The 24,752-nt window shown below is 35.8% G+C and overlaps 4 non-coding genes across 4 annotated transcripts; all 4 read right to left on the bottom strand.

The window, feature by feature from the left end:
- Nucleotides 1-4,704: 4,704 nt before the first annotated feature.
- On the bottom strand, nt 4,705-4,776 carry Trnap-ugg (transfer RNA proline (anticodon UGG)). Its single transcript has one exon. It is a non-coding gene; the product is annotated as a tRNA-Pro (tRNA).
- Nucleotides 4,777-17,797: 13,021 nt separating this feature from the next.
- Trnap-ugg (transfer RNA proline (anticodon UGG)) lies at nt 17,798-17,869 on the bottom strand. Its single transcript has one exon. It is a non-coding gene; the product is annotated as a tRNA-Pro (tRNA).
- A 2,739-nt stretch (nt 17,870-20,608) lies between these two features.
- Nucleotides 20,609-20,680, bottom strand: Trnap-ugg (transfer RNA proline (anticodon UGG)). Its single transcript has one exon. It is a non-coding gene; the product is annotated as a tRNA-Pro (tRNA).
- Nucleotides 20,681-23,842: 3,162 nt separating this feature from the next.
- On the bottom strand, nt 23,843-23,914 carry Trnap-ugg (transfer RNA proline (anticodon UGG)). The gene has a single exon. It is a non-coding gene; the product is annotated as a tRNA-Pro (tRNA).
- Nucleotides 23,915-24,752: the final 838 nt, after the last annotated feature.

The following is a 24,752-nucleotide window of genomic DNA, read 5'->3' on the forward strand; positions in this document are numbered from 1 at the left end:
CAGGGACCGATTTACTCACTTGGGTGCCCCGGGGGCACTGACAAATATGGTGCCCCCCCCCCCCAAAAAAAAAAAAAGAAAAATATGAAGCTAATTTTTGGACATTATTTTGATAGAAAGAATACTGTAAAATAAATTTCTGATTTTCATGTAAGAAATTTTTTTACAGTCGCAGATATAGAAACTATGATGGTTAAGGTAAATAAATCATAATGTGCTTTCTGCGTTCCTTTGTTTTCTTGTAGTAAATTCATCTATAATGTCCTTATAACCAAGTTTTGCTGTCAAACTCCCTTCTATTGATAATAGAGCGAATGAAGATAATTTACTATAAGAAATGAGAGAACACAAAGGACACTTTTAGTTCTCTTCAATAGCGAAAATGATCGTTCTCCACTACAATTGGAGATTGGCCAAGTCAAAAACAATTTTAGGGCTGTATCTACATTGGCGAAAGTATCCATTTACCAAGTTAATGGATTTTTTTTAACATTTCGGTGATTAAACTATATTTTCCGATGATTGAACTAATATGTATAAATTCATCAGGAAAAGATTCCTCCAAATCACAGGAGTCAGATTTTTAAAGATCTTTTGCACTTTCTCGAATATTTTGCTTGTCGCATTCAAACAAGCAAGAAAATTTCTTTAATATGCCATCATAGGCTGACATCCTGAATTTTAGTTTTGTAATCAAATTATCACAGATTACATAAAAACAGGAAACCTTGAAACTTTGCTTAGAGTCTAATATGACTTCTTCACATTGTCCATCATAAAACTGTTCTGGAGTTTTTTTTTTTTTTATGTCTTTTTGCACTCTGTCTTTTTGCTCAAAAAAAAAAAAAAAAATGATGAGAGAAATTTGTTGCCCCCTTTCCTTTGGTGCTCCGGGCCCGGGCCCCGAATGCCCCGCCGTAAATCAATCCCTGCTGTAGATATCCTATCTAGAGATTAAAAATTGTCTGCTGAAAAAGATATCGGTAGCCTTTCCATACATTATGTTATTTTCTATAATACAGTAAGCCACAAATGTTGAACATTTTAGATTTGTTATTAAGGAAACACTAGTGAAACAGATGTGAACTGGTTACCCATCGACCATTAGGTCCACATAATACTTTATTCTATTATACTTTTTGCAATAATACCTATAACTTTACTACTAGACAAATAGCTTTCCTATTTCGTCATTCATGTATACTTTTTTTCAGTGCATTTAACAATGCATGTCTTGAGAATGAAAATAATTTTTAATGATGACATTAACCCTTTCAGGGGCGCATCATTAATTTTTGAGAAATATGAAGAAAAAACACCACAAGTGGGTTTATTTGATCATCTAGACATAGATTTTTCAGTAAAAAAATTTTTTTGGCAACTTTTTTCGCTGGGGGTGGTGTCCCCATTAGTTCACATCCCCCACCTGGGGAAGGACAAAAATATGTTTACACATGTAAAAATGAATTTGAATCATTTAGAACAATATGATTGAGTACCTCAGGTAAAATCAAGAAAAATGATTCACTCTTGAGCGCTAATTAAAAATTTTAAAATCTGAAACAAAGTTCCAATTTAGGGGTAAACGAAAAATTGAAAATTTGATGACTTGGGCGAGAAATTGAGATTATGAAAAAAATATTTTTTTGTTATTCTGCCATCTCATTTTGTTCATTGAACTAAAAAGAAGAGGACTCAAGCGATCTTGATTCAATGCATTAGGAAAAAAAAAGAGAATTTTTTTTTAAAGAAATTGGTGGTTTCACAGCGCGACCACCGCCCTTGAAAGTGTTAATGGCAGCCAATGATTAAGCGATCGGCAAATAAAGATATGCTGCTTAAATAATCTAGAACCAATGATGTAGGCGGAAAGGCGGAACCAAATATTTCTCTCTGGTCACAACTAGTAAGAAATCAATACTTCTGGATGTTAAAAATTGCTTTTAAATGGATTTTACAATTGCTATGTCTAAATTTTGGGTAACTGACGTTACTTTGGGAGCTTTCTTCACTTTTACGTTAATAGTGGCAGTGACGCAGTTATTGTTATATGGGGAAGTTAAAAATGGAGTAAGTGCGAATCGAAGCTACTAAGAATATTTGTAAGTATTTCACGTGCGTTGATAGTGGAAAAAATAACTCTCTCTGCTACCAACCTGTTTTCTTACTTTCCGTCTATTTTTTTTTCTGAGTAGGGGAGACCGGGGTTAGTTGTTACACAGGGTAAGTTGTTACATTCGAATTTAAAACAAACCGCCAAAAGAAACTGACTTTCCTTGCAGTCGATGATAGCACTCACCCATCTGCATTCCCTGACAATCGCTGGAGTGCTTGCAGTCAGTAGCATGGAGAGTGCTCAAGGAAAACGTTTTTTGAGCCTGGAAGTAATTTTTCTTTCCGCTGTTATTTTTACTTCCTTTTACAAAAAAGGAAGTATTGTATTCGCGAAAAAATTTTCACTCAAAAATCGCCCTTAATTTCCATTTTGCTCACCCCCAAATGAATGTTGAGTTTTTTTTTCGATTCGACCACATGCGGAAAAGTGCCTAAGAATGTATAGACACGCGAAATATCCATTTTGACCATCACCGAGGTAATTACAACGACTTTTCTCGTGACGTCTGTATGTATGTGCGTATGTGTGTATGTGCGTATGTGCGTATGTGCGTATGTGCGTATGTATCTCGCATAACTCAAAAATGGTATGTCCTAGAAAGTTGAAATTTGGTACGTAGACTCGTAGTGGGGTCTAGTTGTGCACCTCCTATTTTGGTTTCATTCGGGTGTTTCTAAAGGGGTCTTTTGCACCTTTTTGGGGGGAAATCATTGTTAATTTCGATGCAAACTCAAGTGGTGTTATAATTTGGCGGTCACTTGGCGATATATCGCCAGTCTTTTGGTTGCCAAGTTTTGTCGCCAACTTGGCGAAAAATTTGGCGATTTTTTTTTTTTTTTTTTTTTAAATCTGCTTTCAATGTGGCCATTGCTAGTGATATTTAAAGAGTTAGAGAGAGAATCCCATTAAAATTGCAATAATAGGGAAATAGCATTAAATTGGTGTAAAAGGAAGTCATGTGATGCACACATCAGCTCGTTCTATTTGTGACGAAGCCGTTGCAGATAACGAATTTATTTCTTACCATGTGAAAGCCCACATCTTCTAATAAGTGCTAATATATTTAAAAGTTTTCTACAAAGATATAATACCAGTGATATGTGCCAAATATTAAAGTGGCTTCATATGGGGCAAGTTGTTACAAATTTGTTGGGGTCAATTGTTACAAGTAACAACTTGCCCCATGCAAGTTTTAATTGAATATTATGTTTTATTTTTAAATGTGATATGGTGGGGGACTATAAAAACAAGACGGACAGAGGCAAAACACCAAAAGAAATATAAATGAATGTATCTAAAGAAGTAATTGCAGGTAGTTCATTACGAAAGGCAGCCAATGAATTTCATGACACTAAAGAGATTCTGCAGTGAAATGAAAAATGCTAGTAGTGGTAAGTAGTATTTCTGACGATATGTTTTATTGCATGATTTAATTCATATAAAATACTGTAGTTGGATGACAATAGTAATAATAATAATAATAATAATTCTGATCTCTTTCATTCTATGATTTAATTTTTTGTTAATGTGTATGGTTGAGTAAATAATAATAATAATTACAACAATGATAATAATAATAAATAATGTATTGTTCGAATATATAGGTCTTTCTCCAACGCTGCAGGCAGTGCAGAAGTGAAGACGGTTCGCAAGCGAAACCATGGGTCAGCGCCACTTTAACAGAAACACTAGTAAAAAATGTTACACAAGCCGAAACTTGGAAACAAAAATCTTTGAAAAGGAAATTGTGTCTAACAGAGAAGAAAACAACAGACACAAAGGCAAAAAAAAAAAAAAAAAAAGTGCGTCCAAACAGTGCGTCCTTCGGATGAAGATGATAAAGACTGGTTTTGCATAGAGTGCTCTGAACCGTACTCAGAATCCAAAAAAGCAACTAAACGGCTTCAATGTCATAATTTTGACAAATGGGCACATGACCGATGTGATAAGTTTGATAAATTATATGCTTGTAAAAATTGTAATTCGAGCGCGCGCGCGGACAATGATAATGGTGATGATAGTTTATTAGAATAAGTCTTTAATGAAGTAAATCTGTGAAGCCAAAAAGTTTTTGATTTTTAACGTGGTTTAGAATGTTTAAAATTTAACAGAATAAACCACAAATATGTAAAATACATTTTATTACAAAAATATATCTCATGTAACAACTAACCCCATATACTGTAACAACATGCCCCATGGTGGGGTAAGTTGTTACAATCAACATCTATTCAAAAAATTTGAAATATTTTCGAGTAGTGGCTTCTAATCATTTTTTAAAAAATATGTTATGAATGTTAAACAATCTAGATGCATTTAAAAGTTTCACGTGTGTAAATAATTGAAATAATCTAGTGCAAAAAAAAAAAAAAAAAATTGAAAAAAAAATGTAACAACTAACCCCAATCTCCTCTACTGAGTAAAGTATGATAGAGTTGAACTTGTGGCTTGTTCTGAAGATTGCAATGAAATAGCATGCGAAAAAAAAAGCAGAGAATTGAAAGATTCGATGAAAACTTTACAGACTTAAAACACCAAATATTTTGAAATATTTTTCAAAAAAATAACCAATTTGTCCAAAAAGCACAGGGCTCGGCCGTGATTTGAACCCGGGACCTCTCACACCCAAAGCGAGAATCATACCGCTAGACCACCGGGCCCACGTTCGTAGCTAATTTCAATAACTGAAAAAAATTTCCAACAAGCAAAGAATAAACAATCAAGACACGCAAAGAAAAACTAATCACCGAGAAACGTACCCGCATGACAAGCCGAATGGAAAAATTAGCACATTTGTAGTCTTTTTCTGTTTCTCCGTCCTGTTGACCTATTTATTCAACAGCAGATGCAGAAAATTTGTCCACGTGACTTTGAATAAAAATTTAGAAAATATCTTAAATTTTAGGAAATGTTGAAGAAAAGGCAAAATCTGCAAATATACTCAGACGGAAGATCACCGAGACAGCAATATTAATAACGAGAAAGTCGCCCGTCAAGGTATGACGGGTGAAAATTGCTTCTATATTTGAACGAAGCCATTGCCTAATTGGTGAAATTTTGATAGTTGGAATTGTAACCCTACCTCCATGGATTAAGCCTAAACTCCAGTAGGTAGCGTTCATTGTTTTCGTTTCTTCATTCTCCTAAAATGACTGTCTTACCAGTAAAACAGTAAAGTGACCGGATCGAGTTCAGCCTAATCACGATAAAGCCTTTCCCTGCATGTCAAACATTACCAAATCATATTATCAAATTATCATGCCGTGGCGTGAGTTTCATTGTTGAAACACGCGGGTTACTCGATCATCGGCTATTATTTGTATGAGGATAACTGAGAGAAAAGATTCACACTGGTGAAAAAGTTTTATATATTTCTTATTAAAATAGAGGTTTTCAGTTTATTGTTTACTCCTTTTAATACAACTGGGTGGTAAGTAAGCAGGCCACTGAAGGAATGTCTGAAATATTCCTACAGTAACTTTTCAGTAGGGATTCAATATTTATAAATCAGTATGTAAGAAACTTTTAGGACATCAATGGTTTTGTACCAAGATCGAATGAAGGGAGGTAACTTTCATTTTATCGTTTAAACTTACGAATATCTCAATTGTTGAATGGAAAAAAAAAATTCTCAAAGACGTTAAACGATTGATAATCAGATCTTTGCAGCCTGATGAACACTGTTAAAAAAAACCTGAAAGTTCAGGTAGTTTTCTGACTGATTTTAACAGAATATTTAAGTAATGCTTCAAAACGTATTTTTTCCTTCCAAAAACAGAAATATCACGAAAGGAAGTAACGAAAACAGAATTTTTCCATTTCTAGGGTTGCCGCTGTGCTGTACTTTGTTAGTATCCTGATTAGCCTTCAAGTTATGATAAACATCGCTTTTTGATAGTGCTTATTAAATCGCACTGTTACATTTTTTAATTAAAAGCTTATTTAGAATAACAACTCAGATGTCGAAGACAAAATAGATAGCTTGCTATTTCATGTCTGGAAAGTAATATACTCGTATGTCGAAATTGTTTTTACGCCTTTGGACTTAGTAAGTTTGGAAAAATGTTTGCACCATTTTCAGACAGGCAGCTGTGTTTTGACCGCCCTGGTGATTTGATGTGAGTTTTACTGAGTCAGTATTAGAATATTATTGCGGTGTATTATTTTGCTCAATACTTCAAACAATTCTGTTCGTTAGTCATATTGTGTGTTCTAGCGGTGAGAATAGTTTTAGAATCTCGTGTTATCCATTTAAAAAAAAGGCTATTGGATTACTTGTGCACAAACGCAATGGAGACACTTAAACTTAGCACCGCTGGTCACATGTAAGTATCCTTATATATTATTTCTGTAGCCTGTTTTTGGTTTCTACGCCAGATTTTCCTCAATTCTTGATCGATTTCTTTGATTTACACCTTATTTTAAAGCTTATGGTGCTGGTTACTGACGAAAAATAGACCCACGATCTAAAAATTGTTTTTTTCATTCGAAAAACCTGTTTTAAAGAACCAGAATGAGGTTTTCGGTTAAACTTATAACTTTAATTTGCGCTATGACCGACGGAGCTGAATAGCTTGATCGGCAGAGCGCTCTCTTCGTAACCAGGAGAATGCGTGTTCGGGCCCACGCCCGGACAATCTGCAACAAAAAATTAGAGAAATATCGCGCAATACATGAACACTTAATTAAGTGAATAACAACTATGAAGGAATAGAATAAATGAGAAGGAAACGCTCCTTGCTGATATGAAAACTTGAAGTGACTTTGTGCTAAATTACTTCGGAAGTGTACGTTTTTTTTTTTTTTTTTTCTTTTTAAGCTTTGGCTCTGTTAAGAAAATTAAAGCATAATGTAAGCGAAAATATAAGTAACAGGTTTAAGATTTCAGACTACAATAGAATTGTTTATTGTTCAGAAAAAAATAATAAATCGTATATTGAAATATATATTCTTCTAATGAGTTTTTGACTCTTTGTACAAATAAAAAAATTACTACCTCAATTTGAAGGGTAAAATATATATTTTTTCTTCTTTTTGCAAAAAAACAAATAGCTTATCACATTTTTACTACATTCGAAAAGCTACGCTTAAATAAGAGCATAGTTCAATTTATTTTGTATTTTAACCGTGCTGTTAAATGATGAACACGTGCTTCCATCTAAGTCATAACGGTTCAAGCAGCCTGTGGTAACAAATTGTAAAAATTTTCAAGAATAAAAAAATGTTTCTTCAATATCTTATCTTAAATATTATTTCCTTCTCATTTTAAAACTTATCAGGCTGGCTAATGAAGAAAAATAGACTTACAGTCGAAAAATCAAGTTTTCGAAAGCGCCCCTTGCTGTTTCAAAACCTTGATGCTGCTTGTAGTTCTTATGCATTTTTTAAAAGCAAAGTTCTAATGCAGTTTTCCATTTTTTACGTCGCTTTCGGCAAAAAAAAAAAAAAAAAAAAAGCCTGTGTGTGTGTTCATATTTTAATAAAGCTGAAAAGCACTGGACTTAATTGTTTGGTTAAATTGATAAGTATTTTTCGGTAGAGTGTTCGGCTATAAACTATCTGAACTTCGCTCAAGTTTGGGCTGTTCGAAAGAATATCAAATTTATATTAGTATTACGCATTACATGTACTCATAACATACAAACGTAATAAAATAAATGCAGTGGGAATGCTACTTGGTGTTCCGACTCCTTTAAGCAGGCTACAGTTATCATTCGGATAAATTGACTGTTAATCGAAGAGTGTTTTTCTTTTTTTTTAAGCTTTGACTACATCCAGACCACTCAGCATAATGTAAGCATAAAAAAGTATTAGATTTACCTAAAGGAAATTCTTTTTGTGCAGAAAAACATTTTCATTGTATGCTGAATTGTAGATGTTTCTAATAGCAGTGTTCGACCTATTGTACAAATGAAAAAATACTCAGCCAAATTAAAACTACGAGTTTCACCCAGTAAACCTATAATTTTTTATTCGCGCGAATACGATATAAAGCATTAAAATTATTATCAACTTCATTAGCAAGAAATCATTTTCTACTCCTCTGCTTTCTGCTTAAACGAAATGCATTTTGTCTACGTTCGAAAAATCGCACTTAAAAACGGACTCAGTTTAACTGGTTTCGGTTTTGAATTTTAAGTGTTCGATTAAAAGAGAAACATGTGCGAGCATTTAAGCCGTAACTCATAAAGCAACCTTCTACGTGAAATAGTTCAATATTCAAAGATAAAAACACTTATTTTCAATCTAATTTATTACTTCTCTAGAATGTTCGTTTTAATCGCGACGTGAGATCTTCGTCATTCTTTAATCAAATTCCATGCTTTTTGAATAATTTTAAATCGTTTCATGCTGGTTAATGACAAAACATAGAAGCATGATCTTATTATTATTATTATTTTGGCAAAAAACTTTTTTGCTGTTTTTTACTACGCATTCCTTCGATGAATAGCTTTCGAAAAGGAAGGCGCAATTGCTAGGTTTGTTGGGGTGTCGGGCTGTTAATCAGAATGGCGCCAATTCGAATCCGTGCCAATAAATATCAATTTAATATTTCTTTTTTACCCGTCAGATGCTCACATGGGCAGGACTGTATTTGCCACAACCTGTTTTTTTACATGCATAATTATTGCTTTTTCACGAGTCACTACTCAGCCACACTTTTAATGATATTTATGTTTGAATTGAAAATATTCACGACCAAAGAGTGAGCGATGATCAAATTATCACAACGTCGTATTTAACGAGGTTTTGTTACTGTTGTCTTTAAATTACATGCCTTCTCTATTGCGCTTACTTTTTTTTCGGTTCTTCTTCATAATGTTCTTCCTTTGAAATTCTTAAAGAGCGAAATACCTTATGAAACGATTCGAAGCACAGTGCGGAGTTCCGCACGGGTCGACTAGTTGTAGAATATCTTTGTACATGTTAATATGCAAATGTATTTTTCTTGTTAATATGCATTTGATAGAATTCCGATGGTAGCTGATTTAGAATTTATAGAACTATTATAAAGTTACTGTTTTTGCTCTAACGCGTTGTATTCTTTGTCATTAAAACGTTAAATGCCAACATTTCGTATCAACCGGAGATTATCGTGGTGTGCGAGCAAGACAGAAAAAAGTCACTCAGTTTTTTTTTTTGACAGATTGAAAGTAAACATTTTGAATCTCTAAATAAAAGTATGTCTTGCTGTTATATTTTTTGCGAAAAGGCATAGCAGATTGTTAATCTTTGAAAATACAATTACAATTTTGACAAGAATAAGTTTTCTCGACTACTTAGAAGTCTGGAAACATTCATTACTCCTTTCGGGATTTCATTTATAATAAAAAATATAAATTATTTAATTTATTTCCTTAGGATCTCATCCAACAACTTATTTGAGATTATTGCAAGTTTCTTGTTAAAACATTTCGAGTAAAACGAACTGATTGATATGTTTACCCTAAGTATAATGCTTATGCACTAAAAATCTATGTTGCTATTCCAATGAGTGAAAAATGCGGAAATCAACGGGGGGGGGGGGGGGGGTATACATCATCTGAGCAAAAAATTCTTCACGTGTATGTCAATGATTCTGTTTTTAAACACAGTAAATTGGTATGCGGTACCCTCCATCAGGTATATTATTCCAAGATAAAGTCAACCGGTTTTTAATGGTATTTTATTTGACTCATTCTGCAAATAAAAATATTCTATTTTTCATGTATGCTTTTCCATGCCATGCCAGAATATGTACGAGGAGATGTGGAAGGAAATATCGAGCAGTATCAGCATCAAAAATTGGTGTTATATTCAAATCCACTTATTTCCTTGCTGGTACTTTTCGATTATTTTATTCATCTGAAGGTGCAAATTTCAAGATAGATGCTTGAAAGGTAAGTTATCAAGCAAAAATTTCACTTAAAATATATTTAAGTAATAAATACAAATTAAAAAAAATAATAGTTTTTGAATGGTTAACTATTTTTATAACATATATTATTTTAAACATAGGATAGAAAAACGAGAATGAAATTTCAGTAAAATATGTAAAAATGAGAAACGAAAAAATAGCGCAATGAAAAATCAAGAACCGAAAGTTCTGTAAAGATACAGAAAATTTAAAAACGGAAAAATAGATGAACGAAAAATTTAAACACGGAAAAATAGATCAACGGAAAGAAGAGAAATGGAATTTTCGTTAAATCACGGAAAATTGATAAATGGAAGAACAGAACTAAACGGAGAAATGAGAAATGGAACTTCTGTTAAGTCACGGAAAATAATTTAACGGAAACGTAATATTTACGGCAACTTTGCTGCCGGTACTTTATCCGTTATTTTCAGGAAATTTTTTAAACAGTGAATACAAGAGAAAAAGAAGAGGTTAAGACAAATACGGTTACTTTGAATTTCAAAAACATATGAAAAAATTCGGTCCATGGACGTCTCTCTTAATCATTAAGAAGCACAACATTCCTTGATTAGAGGGTTATGAGATTGCGGATACCTTGGCGAAAGTTGGTGCTGCTGAGGTCTCAGAGCCAACGGCATCACTCACCTTTCAGGAGATCCACTCAAAGTATAAACACAGGGATAATATCACTTGGTTTGTCCAGCCAGAACACCATTGGTACAGATGTTCACGACCAGGTGGCTCCCTGGCCCCTGGGTTTGACACATAGGAACAAACAACTCTTGCCCGTTTTCGTAGTGGACATCTTAAAACTTTAAGATTTTCGGAGGGAAAGAAGATCTTTCAGACTTGTTCCAAGTGTTCCGTTGAGCAGGCTTCACCTGACCATATACTGTCGTGCCTGGGGCTCTCCAGGAGGGATTTGACTGAAGACCCAGAGACGGTGCTGGATTTCTTGAGGTTAAACAAACTCATGAACCTGGTCTAGCACTGCTGACCATGGGGGCACGCAACAACAACACATTACTTGATTTCTACCTACTTTTTCGATGACTTTAGAGCTTTTGACTACAAGTTCTCCTTGCAATATACCAGACAGCCTGGTTATCCCATCCAGATGCAGCAGTTTCGTTTTTATTAGAACTCATCAGTCTGAATTAGTGAATAAATCCGGACTTTTAGTTCTAATTAGAGCGAAACTGCAGTCTCTGGATGCGATAACTGGATTGCCTGGCTTATTGCATGCAGTTCTGCCTTAGCCCTGATGGTAATTTACTGCTAAATTCCCAAGCTTTACCATCAATTCACGAGTCGAACCGCGCCATGCTGCGGACACGCACCGGTGAGATACATTTATTTTATCTACCAGTTTGTTGGAACTCTCAGCTTCAATCGGATGACATCTGCCTTAGAGCCTTGTTATTCACTATTCCAGAATGATGAGTTTTGATGTGTTTTTGCCGTGTTGTTTGTCAAAATACATCCGGACGTACTGTCTTTTCTCGAACATCGCAACTAGCAGCTGCGAACGGCTCCAATTCAAAAAGGGGTGATGGTTTAAGGAAGTGCACTTCCCGAAGCATTCAGTTTTTGCTTGCTCGTTACTTCCTTCTTGTTATCACCCCTGTTTTGATAAAACCAGAAGAGACATGACGCATGCGCAAATTCGAGTGAAGTTTCGCGTTAAAAGATCGGACAGTAGGGGAAACCCGCGCCGTCATCTTAGATTCTAGGTGCGTTTCTTCGATTTTTGTTTCACATCACAAAACTATTTACTTACGGTTGAAACTACTTATCAATAATTAAAGAGCATAACATTACCATTAAAAAGGAGTTTTTATCTTTATTGTAGATGTTATAGGCGCAAAGATGTTTAATTTCAAAGTTCATGAATCTTGATCCAGAGTCAGAGTTAAAATGGAAAGTGATGTGTAGGCTCTGATTTTCATCTTACGTCAGAGTAAGGTTAAAATCCCCCTCTTCAGTGGCGCACTCAGGAATTTTGCCAAGGGAGGTCCAAGGTCGAAAGCCTCATTCTCATATCATATCCCAATACGCCGTCAAACATATCGACTTGATTATATAGATTTCCAGGAACGAAAAACAGTAAAAATTAAACTATTGAATGAATAATTAGCATTATTTAATGAAATATACTTCAATAAATATAACCAGAGGGCAAAATAATTTATGCTTTTACTTTTCTCAAAACTGAAAAATGGATTCAAGTTCATAGAATCTCATTTTAATTTGTAGTTACGAAACTAAAAACATGGTTACTGCGTATTTATAATCACAATTCTGCTTCTTATAAGTGATTTGTTAAGGAAAAGTGCCCAACATTTAAAAAAATCTTTTAACACGAGGATTTTATTTCTTCACTTATTAAACTGAAATTATTGTTCCCTTCGTTTGAAATTATTCTACGTTCAAAATACATAGAATCGTAATCAATCGGGGGGGGGGGGGGGGGCAAGACGTATGGGAGGGGTTCAGACCCCCTGTACCCCTCAATTGTGTGCGCCACTGCCCTTCGTACCTTAGAGATAATAACTTTTGTTATTTGTAAAATTGAAATTGCTTTGCCGCAAAGAACGTGTTAACATGCCTTTTGGAAAATCCGATTGCAATCAAAAAGCGAGGTGAACGACTTGATGCAAAATTTAAATATTCTACAACTAACCTTTTTTGTGCTAGCCAAGATACACACATATACATAGCCACGCACATAGATACAAACGTAATGACAAAACTCGTCAAAGTGCATTCGGGCATATTCAAGTTGCGTATAAGGTACAGTCATAGAAAAAAAAAACGAAACACTCGATCGTATTCAAAGACTATTGATACTAGAGACACGTGTAAGGTGTCATTGTTTCAGGAATAAAAAGTTCTACATAATTATGGTAAAAAATTGTTGTTAAGGGGTCGTCTTCATATTAAAACGAGCATCAACTTCAAATTTTTCAACGAGAACCCCCTTTTTTTATCACATATTTGTAATCAGCATCTTTTTTTAACTTTGTATACAAAGTTTTGTTTAATTCGATCCAGCCGTTACTTCAGAATCGAGTTTTGAAAAATTCCTCTCGTAATGTTAAAACGTATTTTGATATTTTTACTCATAACACAAAAACTAGATTAGGCACGGCAAAGATTGTTTTTTTGTATCAAAATATAAATCGACCCAATAATAAAAACATCATTTATAACGCCCAAAATGTAATTTTAGTTTTTTTTATGAATTATTTTAATATTTTTTGAAAAAAATATGATCTGAAACCATATTAAATTTTAACAGAAAAACAATCTAGAAGAGCTTTTATGAGGGAATCCAAAATTTGAGCTCAAAATATTCAGTAGTTTTTGCGCTATGCTTAAAAATTCCTTTTTTCCTACTTTAGGAGACCGTATACTTTTTTAAAACAGAAATTATGAAAGTTGGTTTCTTCGTAAAAAAAGAAAAAAATTGTTCAACAAACTAAGCAAACCAATTATAACGTGGTTTTTCTACATTAGAGTTACGCCTATGAATTTTTTAAATGCATAAATTTATTCGCTGTCTCTGCAGAAGAACAACACAATATTGCAACCGTCAGTTTTTTGTAGATATCGTTCAGACGTCAAAGTAAATAATGCGAAACACTACTTCATTGTCTAATAAAAGAATATTTTATAGAACTTTTTAAATCAAAAGCTATACTTTAAATACTTCTGTTTTTTTATTTATTTTATTTTTTTTATTTTATTTATTTTTTATTTATTAATTTTTTTTTTCTGAGTTTAGCCATTGCCTTTTGTAAAACAATAACTCAAATAATATATATATATATATATATATATATATATATATATATATATACATATATATTTGAATTTTTGGCATCTTGAATTCAAATAATGTTTTTCGCACTCACGAGCCGTGTATGTGTATGTATGCGCGTGTGTGTTTGTGTAAGCGCATGTGTGTGCGTGTTGTGTATGCAGTGCTGTGTGTGTGCGCGCGTGTGCGTGTAGGCGTTCGTGTATGTGTGTGTACGCGCGGGTGCGTGTAGATGTTCGTGTATGTGTGTGTACACGCGTGTGCGTGTAGGCGTTCGTATGTGTGTGTACGCGCGTAATTGTAGGCTTTCGTGTGTGTGTGTGTTTGTGTAAGCGCATGCGTGTGGGTGCGTGTGTGTGTATGTATGCATGTGCGTGCGTGTAGGCGTTCGTGTGTGTGTGTATGTGTGCATGTGCGTGCGTGTAGGCGTTCGTGTGTGTGTGTACGCGCATGTGCGTGTAGGCGTTCGTATATGTGAGTACGCGCGTGTGTGTAGGCGTTCGTGTGTGTGTGTATGTAGGCATGAGTGTTTGTGTCTGTGCAGGCATGAGTGTGTATGTGTGTGTGTAGGAGTGCGTGTATGTGTGTGTGTAGGAGTGCGTGTAAGTGTGTGTGTAGGAGTGCGTGTATGTGTGTGTGTAGGAGCGAGTGTATGTGTGTGTGTAGGATATTGACGCGACCTGGAGACAGTTTTCCCCAGAGGAGCAGCATCGTGAGGCGGCCGGCCGACGATGGTGCTGCGGAGGGTGCTGGTGGGAAAATAAAATGATATCACATTAAAACAGTCAAATGAAAGCAATAAGCAATCGTGATTGCTCAAAAAAATTAACGTGCACAACTTTTTCACAGAAACATAAAACAAAACCCCAGTGTCTTGCCAGTCATGTTGTAATAGAGTAGAATTAGTGGCTCTTCCCGGTGATAATTTGCTAAAAGGAAAAATTATTGCCTTGTCTAATTCGGGAAAAAGTACTCGAAAAATAGCCGACAGTGTGAAGTTTCTCCTTTAACAGTATCCAAATGGGTCAAAAAGTAATAATTGCTCTTAGATAAGTTTACTGGTTTTTAGGAATTAATTCTTTTTCTATAGAGTTTGAATAATTTTCAATGTGTTAGGATCTAGGAGAGGAAATCTCAATCGCATTAGTGGGCCGCGTGCTTTGAGCTGTATTCAGCACAAAAGTAGTAGTTGTGGCTAATTGTGAACTTTTTTTTTTTGACTTCGTCAAAGATTCAACAAAACATTAATTTGCGTGTTAGATTAAGTTGAGTTTTTGTCTATTCTTAATTATAATTTAAATACTATTTTTCTATTTACTTTCTCGGTCATTGGCGTGCATTTCACATTAAAATAATTCTCGCAAGACAATGATAAAATTTCAAAAAATTTTCTTCTCTTTTGAACAACATGGAAAAATATCGTCAAAGAAAGAAAGTGAAAAAAAATATTGTTATCAACTAATGGGTGCCTATTTTATTAAATGCATCTTTTTCAGAATCCAATATCTGGATATTCGGCTCCAACTCTGTGACACTGGAACTAATTCTACTTCCTGTTCTTACTCTTTGAACACACAACGGGCCCCACATGGACCAACGTCGCGGGCAGAATGCGGCCCGCGTCTTCACTGCGAATTGGTTTTCCCATTCCATGGTTGCTGTGAGTCCTAATATTGAACACAACAGCCCTGAACTAGATTTAACCGAACAATGTAGCAGGTGTCATGTCATTGAAGCCGAGAGTGCCTAAAAACTGGTGGATGAAGAAAATTAATCTCACCAGTGAGATGCCGTAAACATACAGCAGATAAATTTACTTTGCCTACCAGTTTATTCGCACTCTCAGCTTCAATAAGATGACTTCCGCATCCCACACGCTCAGTTCCGATTCCAGTCTGCGAAATATGCAGCGAGGACGAAATCGTAGCTTCTGGGTAGTTCAACCCGCCTGTCGGGTATGCTGCCTAGAGTATTGCTATAGGTGCGCCAGCCTGATGCTGTAGACAATGCTAGTGTGCAAGTATATAGTGTGCGAAACAATATCAAATAAAGCTAAGTTTTGTTTGTAATGTTACAAAATCGGAGAAATGACAAGAAGTCAGATTTCCGTTCACCTTGGTTAAAATTAAAATGACTTTTTTTTTTTTTTTAATTACGGGTTGAACCATCTCGAATCTCGTTGCTAGAAACAGCATTGGGAATTTACTTTCCTAAATTGGTTTTAAGAGATGTTACATGTTTAACTAAAGCCGCCGATTGTGTTATGTCTTTTTAATAATACCACGCATTATGATCTTTCGCATAAATTAGGATTTGAAACAAATTCTCTTTTGATTGATTACAAAAAAGCCTCTAGAACAATTACTGTGTTTGTCCACTGGGTTAATTCAAATAACCAAATTTTTCCCAAATAAAGTTCGAGTATAAAGGGTTTGCTCATTAACGGGTATTTATATTCTCCTGTTTCTGCTTTATTTTTTAGATTGATACTTCGTTCATTTTATGTATTTAGAGCAAGTTTTCACGGAATAAATGGACCTTGCTTCGCTCGAGTCTCCAATCTATTTAATGCTGCGTCTTCCCACGTTGTGCGGTATATTTTTTATATTTTTGTGTGCGATGGCTCAAACTTCTGCCGATGTTCTGCGAAATTAAAAACGCGCAATTCCATTTTACAATCAAAGACTTTTTATTCATTCCAAAATAAACCTGTAACATAGGTGCAACATTTATCAAACATATTCACATCATGTTTCTAGGTATAAGGTTGAATATTTACATTTCTTTGAGGCTCGAATGATTATATGAGCAATCCAATAGGTTTATATTAGAAAAAGTCAAAAAGTTCCATTACTTTTAATTTGTCATTATTCGGTTTACTAAAGAACGATCTATACGATGGACCAGCCAAACCTCATCCGTCTTTCTTAGGTTAATGCAGATAGACAAAAATCAGTAAATATTTTTACTTTTTTTTTTCAAAAAAAAAAAAAAAAAAAAACCGACCGTAAATAGCTTTTTGCCACAACATAATCGGCTAAAAAGTATCGGATTACGGAAGAAAAGAGAACTTCAAAAAAGCATGAGTTGAGCTGGATAATCTCGATCTTTTCATTGTTCACCTTCCGTTACTTGATAAACCGTGACCTTGAAAGATGCGTTTTCAATGTGGTGATGGTCCCTAAAACGTTTTTCGTTAATAACTCCTGTTCTACTGAACGGAATGCAGTGAAATTTCGTATCCTGGCTGTATTTTGCGGTCTAAACATAATTATGTAGCAAAAATTAGGGGTTCCCATTTGAAAATCAAGAGTTGGTGCTCATTTTGCTTTGTATATGGTCCCTTATCAAAATTTTACCTACGTAGTTTTAAAGAAGACTTTAAACTAAGTCGGATGACATCTTTCTTTCCTTTCTAGCATGAAAAATGGCCGAATAATTAAAAGTGTTTCGTTTTTTTTTTCTATGACTGTACATTAATACGTGCGGGCATCGTGAAAAACTAAAGTCAACATTCGTTTAGACTTAATTAAGAGGGAAATTTGGGGTTGAAATTTGTGTGATAGATTTTTCGTGAAGCCAATACCTCCTTTCCTTTATACTATAAATTAATAGGTGCTCCTGCTTATCTCCTCTGAATAGTAATATTTTTTTATCTGAAGAATATTCCGGATAATTTAAGTTTTCAGCCATCTGAAGTGATTTGAGCCTCAACTATTTCAGATTTTCAAAACGCTACTGATTGTTCAACCTTTCAAAAATCAAAACAAGTGCTCCCAAAACAGCAACGCAGCAGACTAGACTCATGAAACTTCCGCAAATATTGTCTTGACCGCAATCAGAAAATATATCACCAGTGGCGACACCAAGTGTCACACAAGGAAAACATTGGGGGAGAAAATACGATTAATTTACCCTATATACATTTTGGTTTTCAAATTGTTAAAAAAAGACACTCGGGCTCGGCCGGGACTTGAACCCGGGACCTCTCACACCCAAAGCGAGAATCATACCACTAGACCACCGGGCCGCGCTCTAATCAGAAATCACTTTTCAATGCACATTTGTTGATTTAGCGTGCAGAGCACCTACCCGCATCACACTGGAAGCAAAAGTAAACAGTATTAATCCATCCAATTCATTTACCTATCGATAGATGTCGTAACCTGTTTCAATATCCACCAAACTAGTTGGATAGCAGAATTTCATTAAATGTTTCTCTGATTAATTCCGAATTATTACTAATTTGCTTACATTTTAGTTTTTACTACGCTTAAAAATGATTTAACAAGCATTAAAAATCAGCCTCCTTTTTAATAGAGAGTTAGTTTCTGCTTCAGCAATGCTTAATTACTATTGCATATTCTCATATTACGCTAGGTGAGCTTGCTTCCCTAAATATTGATTTTACTTCCATGTTTTCAAGAATATGAAACTCTGACAGTAAATTTTGATTGAACATTGATCCGTTCTTGTAGTAGTGTGCTTTCTTAAAGCCATAGAAGATACAGTGAACACCCTCTATCTGAACACTCCCTATTGCAAATATTTCATTGTTCTGAACACATTTTGATGGTACCGGCGAATACATACGCATTATCCAGAGTCCTTTCATAATGAACATCTAAATATTCTGAACACTTTTCCTCACATCCATGAGTGTTCAAAATAAAGAGAATCTACTGCACATAGTATAACCGTAAGCAAAACCTTTTTCTTTTAAACTTAGTTTGGAGTTGGAGATTTTCAGATATAAAAAATAATGATCGATTGGATAAGGATATTTTATAGGATGGATTGGCTTATTTCTCGAAAGTAAAAACTAAAAATTCCAAAAAAAAATAGAACTTTTTACATTTTATTTCGCAGGAATGGAACTTTAAAATGGAAGATGAAAGTCTACGATTGCCACTGTCACAATGATTGATACCGATTTTACCAAAAAAAAAAAAAAAAAAAAATTAGCTTCAGGGGCCACGCCCATCTCTGCACTTCTTTTGACCTCCTCCCACTTTTTTGGTGAACCAGCCGCCTATGAACCCAGGGTCCGTGCCTACTACAGCAGCAAGGTTGCCCATATGCAAAATTTTCAGGGGGGGGGGGGGGTGCTCAAAAATTTTCTCTATGGCTTAGCCGAATATTTTCCCTATGGAAATCGATTTCAGTACAGATTAGAGATATTAAAAATTCACATTTTTAATAACTTATTCATTAATCGCTGGAAAATAAATTTTTATACATTTTTGCAATGAAAAAAAGCAGCAAGGAAGTTCTCATTTTTAAGGGGGGGGAGGGGCAACCACTTGCCACCTATATGGGCGCCCTTGTACAGCAGTGGTTTTACTAGTTGGATAGCGCTATGAAAAAAGTTCAGTCTTTTTGTTCCAAATCAGAAGTAAAGCAACCACTTGTCCACCCTCAGAGGTACTGATTTGGAATGGGACTTTGAAGGGTTTAGTGACAATGACAGATTTAACTTGCACCAGTCACCATTACAATACACGGAGGATCTTCAACCAGCTGGGATGAAACCCGCAACCCTCCAATCATGAGTCCCACGACTTACCGGCCAGGCCACCATAGCCTCAAAGTAATACACACACTCATATACAGCCCGATCACATTTACTAAACAGCTGGCTCACTGCATGCACTTTAAAAGTTCTAAAAGAAAATTATCTCAAAGGAGGGAACAGAGGAGGGTTGGATGCGTTCCTTAACAGGTGTAAGGTTGGTACGGTGTCCGGGTACGATGGTGAAGTGGTTGAGACGGCCATGGTGTGATTTTATTTTATTTGATTCGATCAGAACCTTGGAACTCTGCAAGAGGACTGCGAATTCTCTATGCCCTGCCTCTGCTTGTTTTAAAAAGTGTAACTGTAGAGAGCGCCTTTTCTTCCAAAATTGTTTAGGCCAGAAAGGCCTTGGCCAATCCCGGACTGTAGAGTCGAAAAAGAAAAAGAAGTGATTTCACCCCTGGTGGTAAAAATATGAACTACTTATTACAAATTTATTTTGTCCGTGGTTCATACTCAGCGTATACCATTGTCCTATGACTTTCCGCTGTTAAAACGAAGTCTGCGTAGGCCAAACAATGTAACTTGAATTTGAGAACTGATAGTGGAAGTAAACAAAGCAACGTGACACTCGGCGAGACTTTTATCTCAATGGCAATGGGTGGCGAAAACAGCGTCAATGAAATGAACCAAATGTTCCTGAGATGAATCGCTAATCCAATGAGTAGTTCATGAAAGTCGCAAATGTTGGCGCCAAACGGCAACCCTCTCTGTTTGCTTCCGCTAACAATTCTCCCTGAATACGCAATAGTGCAAGTTAAGGTTAGAAAATAGTTTGTCAAACCGAAATCTCTTAACTTTCGTGTTTTTCTCAAGATCTTATAAAACAACTCTCAGAGTCCGCCGTGACTCTGAGATCACATCAAATTTCATCATTATGTTTTCTTACAAGGCCGTTATTAATTTGTTGACGATTGTGACTTCAGAAGTGAAATCTGGTTGCTTTATATTTAAGTTGGTGGTACTGACGCAAGCTAATCTTTCAGTCGCAGATTTGAAAAAAAAAAATAAATAAATAAAAGTAAACAAACAAAGCAAAAATGCACCTTAAATGTTTCACACATTTTTTCATCGTTCTGTGCACATAAATAATTAACACATTAGTGCAGCACAGTTTTGAAAAAATAATTAAAAACACTTAGATCTTCATTATAGGGCGTTTTTAATGCAAAAATGGGGGAAAAAAAATAACCAGGGCTCGGCCGGGATTTGAACCCGGGACCTCTCACACCCAAAGCGAGAATCATACCACTAGACCACCGGGCCACGTTAATACGAGAAATCACTTTTCATTCCAGATTTGTTGATTTAGCGTGCAGGAAACGTACTCAAGAACATACCCGCATCGCAAAGAAAGCAAAAGTAAACAGAATCCCACCAAAAACATTCTGTAAAAAACTAGCCAAGTCTCGATGGAGCTGCTTGTTTATCTCTAAAAAGTAGTGAAATCTAGACAAAGTCATGACAAGTCTAAGGTTCCTTACTGCGATTTCTTTATTATTATAGTTAATGTTGTGTGACTTGGCCGTTAGACATTCTTTATACCTTAGTGGGTACAGGTCAATTTTGTTTACACGTTTTCCAAGTGGCAATTTTCCATCGTCAATGGGTAGCGGTTCTGGCGAAAGATTGGTGCAATGGTGTCATGGAGCACCTGGTTTTGTACCCTTGTGTACCCTTTAACGGCCAAGTCACACAACATTAACTATAATAATAAAGAAATCGCAGTAAGGAACCTTAGACTTGTCATGACTTTGTCTAGATTTCACTACTTTTTAGAGATAAAGAAGCAGCTCCATCGAGACTTGGCTAATTTTTTACAGAATGTTTTTGGTGGGATTTCACTTATTTTTGTAGACACATTTAGTTTGTGTAATGTTCGAGTAGATTAAAATTAGGCTAGATTAAATTAGAAGATGTGTTCCATACGCTGGACTTTTGCAATGAGAGTCGATTTTTTTATGTACCAATAGTAGAAGGGGGCATTACCATATCTCTAATACACCTGAGGGTTCTTCATTAGATACTTCAGCTTTCGATTTTTGACATCAAATGAAGCGGCTCGCCAAGTTGAATATTTTTTGTAAAGGCGGTATGTCGATCTCTAATAGTTTGGTTGGGCTCTTGTGTTTTCTAATCAGGGTCACTCCAGATCTTCAATCAGCCTAGTTTTTATAGTTTTCCCTTTATGTGGCCATCAAACCCTAACTCTGTACCAAATTTCACTTCTCTAAGTTTATGGGAAGTACTAGTTCTATTTTGATGATCATGAATGAGTGAGTGAGTGTCATAAATGCGAAACTTTGCTTTCGCTTAACTTCGAAACTAAATGACCTACAGACTTGAAATTTCGGATTTTAAGTATGTGATTATAGCTTACTGGATGACGAAAATTTCTGCGTTCTAGTCTCATCAGAAGGTTCTCAAATAGGGGCCTGAAAATGCGGCGAAATGGTTCCAGTAAAGGATGGTACGGCAGTGTTTGCTTCGCGCTCGACTTGGCGGGGGCACTGCCGTGCTCCCAAATTAATCTTAGTTGATTCCTTTCTCTATCGATAGATGTCGCGTAACCAAATTGAACCTCTCCCAAACTAGTTGACTAGCAGAATTTCGTAACAGCTTCCCAGATTCATTTTGAATTATTACTAATTTACTTACATTTTACTACACTTTAAAAAGAGTGAGTGAGTACACGTGAATGAGTGTACTCGTATTTCAACAATATTTCATGATCACCGCATATTAAGCTGCCTTTTTCTCTACAGATTGATTTTGCTTACCATGTTTTTAAGAATCTTAAACTCTGACCATAAGATGTGATTGAACATGGATCAATTCTGTTATGGTGTGCTCCTTAACGAAATCGAAGATACTTAAAAACAATGGACAAATATGTTGGTAATTCGTTTTTTCTTAAAACTCATTATAAAGTTGGAACAACCATCACAAAATACGCAACCAAGGGTCTTCTCCGGGGCTAACCACAGCAGGGTTCGCTTGGAATGCCGTGAAGACAGCTCAGTCTTTTTGATCCAGACCAGTAGTCGAACAACCTTGATACAGCACCTCCCACAGGTACTGATTTGGAATGGGACCTCGAAGGATTTAGTGACAAGGACAGATTTAACTTGCATCAGTCACAATTAGAATACACGGAGGATCTTCAACTGGCTGGTATCGAACCCGCAACTCTCCAATCATGAGTCCCACGACTTACCGATCAGGCCACCATAGCCTAAAAGTAATACACACACTCATATTTAGCCCGTTCACGTTTACTAAACAGCTGGCTCACTGCATGTATTTTAAAAGTTCGAAACGAACATTCTCTCAAAGAAGGCAAAAGAGGACCATTGGATGCGTTCCTTACCAGGCGTAAAGCTGGTACGGTACGGTGTACCGGACACGATGGTGAAGACCTATTGAGACGGCCATGGTCTGATTTTATTTTATTTGATTCGATCACGAGTCTTGGAACTCTGCAAGAGGACTGCGAATTCTCTATGCCTTGCCTCTGCTTGTTTGAAAAAATGTAACCGTAGAGAGCATCTTTTCTTCCAAAATAGTTTAGGCCAGAAAGGCCTTGGCCAGTCCTGAACTGTAGAGCCGAAGAAGAAAAAGAAGGGCTTTCGCCCCTGGTGGTAAAAATATGAACTGATAGTTACAAATTTATTTTGTCCGTGGTCCATGTATAGCGTAAACCATTGTCCTATGACTTACCGCTGTTAGAACGAACTCTACGTAAGCCTATTAATGTAACTTGAATTCGGGAACTGATAGTGGGAGCAAACAAAGCAACGTGACACTTGGAGGGACTCTTATTTAATTGGCAATGGGTGACGAAAACAGCACCAATCAGATAAGCCAAATGTTCCTGAGGTGAATCGCTAATCCAATGAGTAGTTCATGAAAGTTGCAAATGTTGGCGTCAAACAGCATCCCTCTCTGTTTGCTTCTGCTATCAATTCTCCCTGAATGCGCAATAATGCAATTTAAGGTTAGAAAATAGTTTGCCAAACAGAAAACTCCGAACTTTCTTGATTTTCTCAAGATCTTATAAAACAACTCTCAGAGTCCACCGTGACTCTGAGATCACATCAAATTTCCTCATTATGTTTTCTTACAGGGCCGTTATTAATTTGTTGGCGATTGTGACTTCAGAAGTGAAATCTGGTTGCTTTATATTTAAGTTCGTGGTACTGACACAAGCTAATCTTTCAGTCGCAGAATCAAACTGATTTGAAAAAAAAAAAAAATAAATAAATAAAGCAAATATCCACCTTAAATGTTATACACATTTTTTCATCGTTCTGTGCACATAAATAACTAACATATTAGTGCAGCACAGGTTTGAAAAAATGATTAAAAAACACTTAGATCTTCATTAATAGGTTTTTTTTTATGCAGAATTAGGGAAAAAAACAACCAGGGCTCGGCCGGGATTTGAACCCGGGACCTCTCACACCCAAAGCGAGAATCATACCACTAGACCACCGGGCCACGTTATGGTATCAAATCACTTTTCTTTCGAGATCTGTTGATTTAGCGTGCAGGAAATGTGATTAAGAACATGCCCGCATCCCACAGAAAACAGAAGTAAACAGAATTATTCTAGTTGATTCATTCACCTATCAATAGATGTCGTAACTACTTTCAATCTTCACCAAACCAGTTGGAATAGCAGAATTTCATAAAAGCTTCCCTGATTCATTTTGAAGTTTTATTTATTAACTTTTATTTTACGACACTTTAAAATGAGTGAATGACTGTTAAAAATCAACCTTCTTTTTATTAGTGACCTTGTACTCGTATTTCTGCAATATTTCATGTTCATCGCATATTCGTAAGGTGCCATGTTTCTCTACTGATTGATTTTGCTTACCATGTTTTTTAAGAATATGAAACTCTGACCATAAAATTAGCAGTGGTTTTATTGCTTGGATATGGCCCTGAAGACGGCTCAGTCTTTTTGATGAAGACCAGGAGCCGAACAACCTTGATCCATCAGCTCCCAGAGATACTGATTTAGAATAGGACCTTGAAGAACTTTGTGACAATGGCAGATTTATCTTGACCCGGTCACCATTAGAATACAGGGAGGATCTTCAACTAGCTTGCATCAAGCCCTAAACTCTTCAGCCACAAGTCCCATGCCTTACCGATTAGCCCACCACGGCCTCAAGGTAACACTCGCATATCCACATATTCAGCACGCTAACATTGACCAAACAGCCGACTCACAACGTGTACTTTAAAACTACGACTTCAAAATTTACTATAAAAAGGGGGAAAGGCGAATCGTTGCGGTTGAATCTGAAATATGTTCCTTACCACGTAC

Source organism: Uloborus diversus, chromosome 10 (assembly GCF_026930045.1).
Source record: "Uloborus diversus isolate 005 chromosome 10, Udiv.v.3.1, whole genome shotgun sequence".
Classification (NCBI taxonomy): domain Eukaryota; kingdom Metazoa; phylum Arthropoda; class Arachnida; order Araneae; family Uloboridae; genus Uloborus; species Uloborus diversus.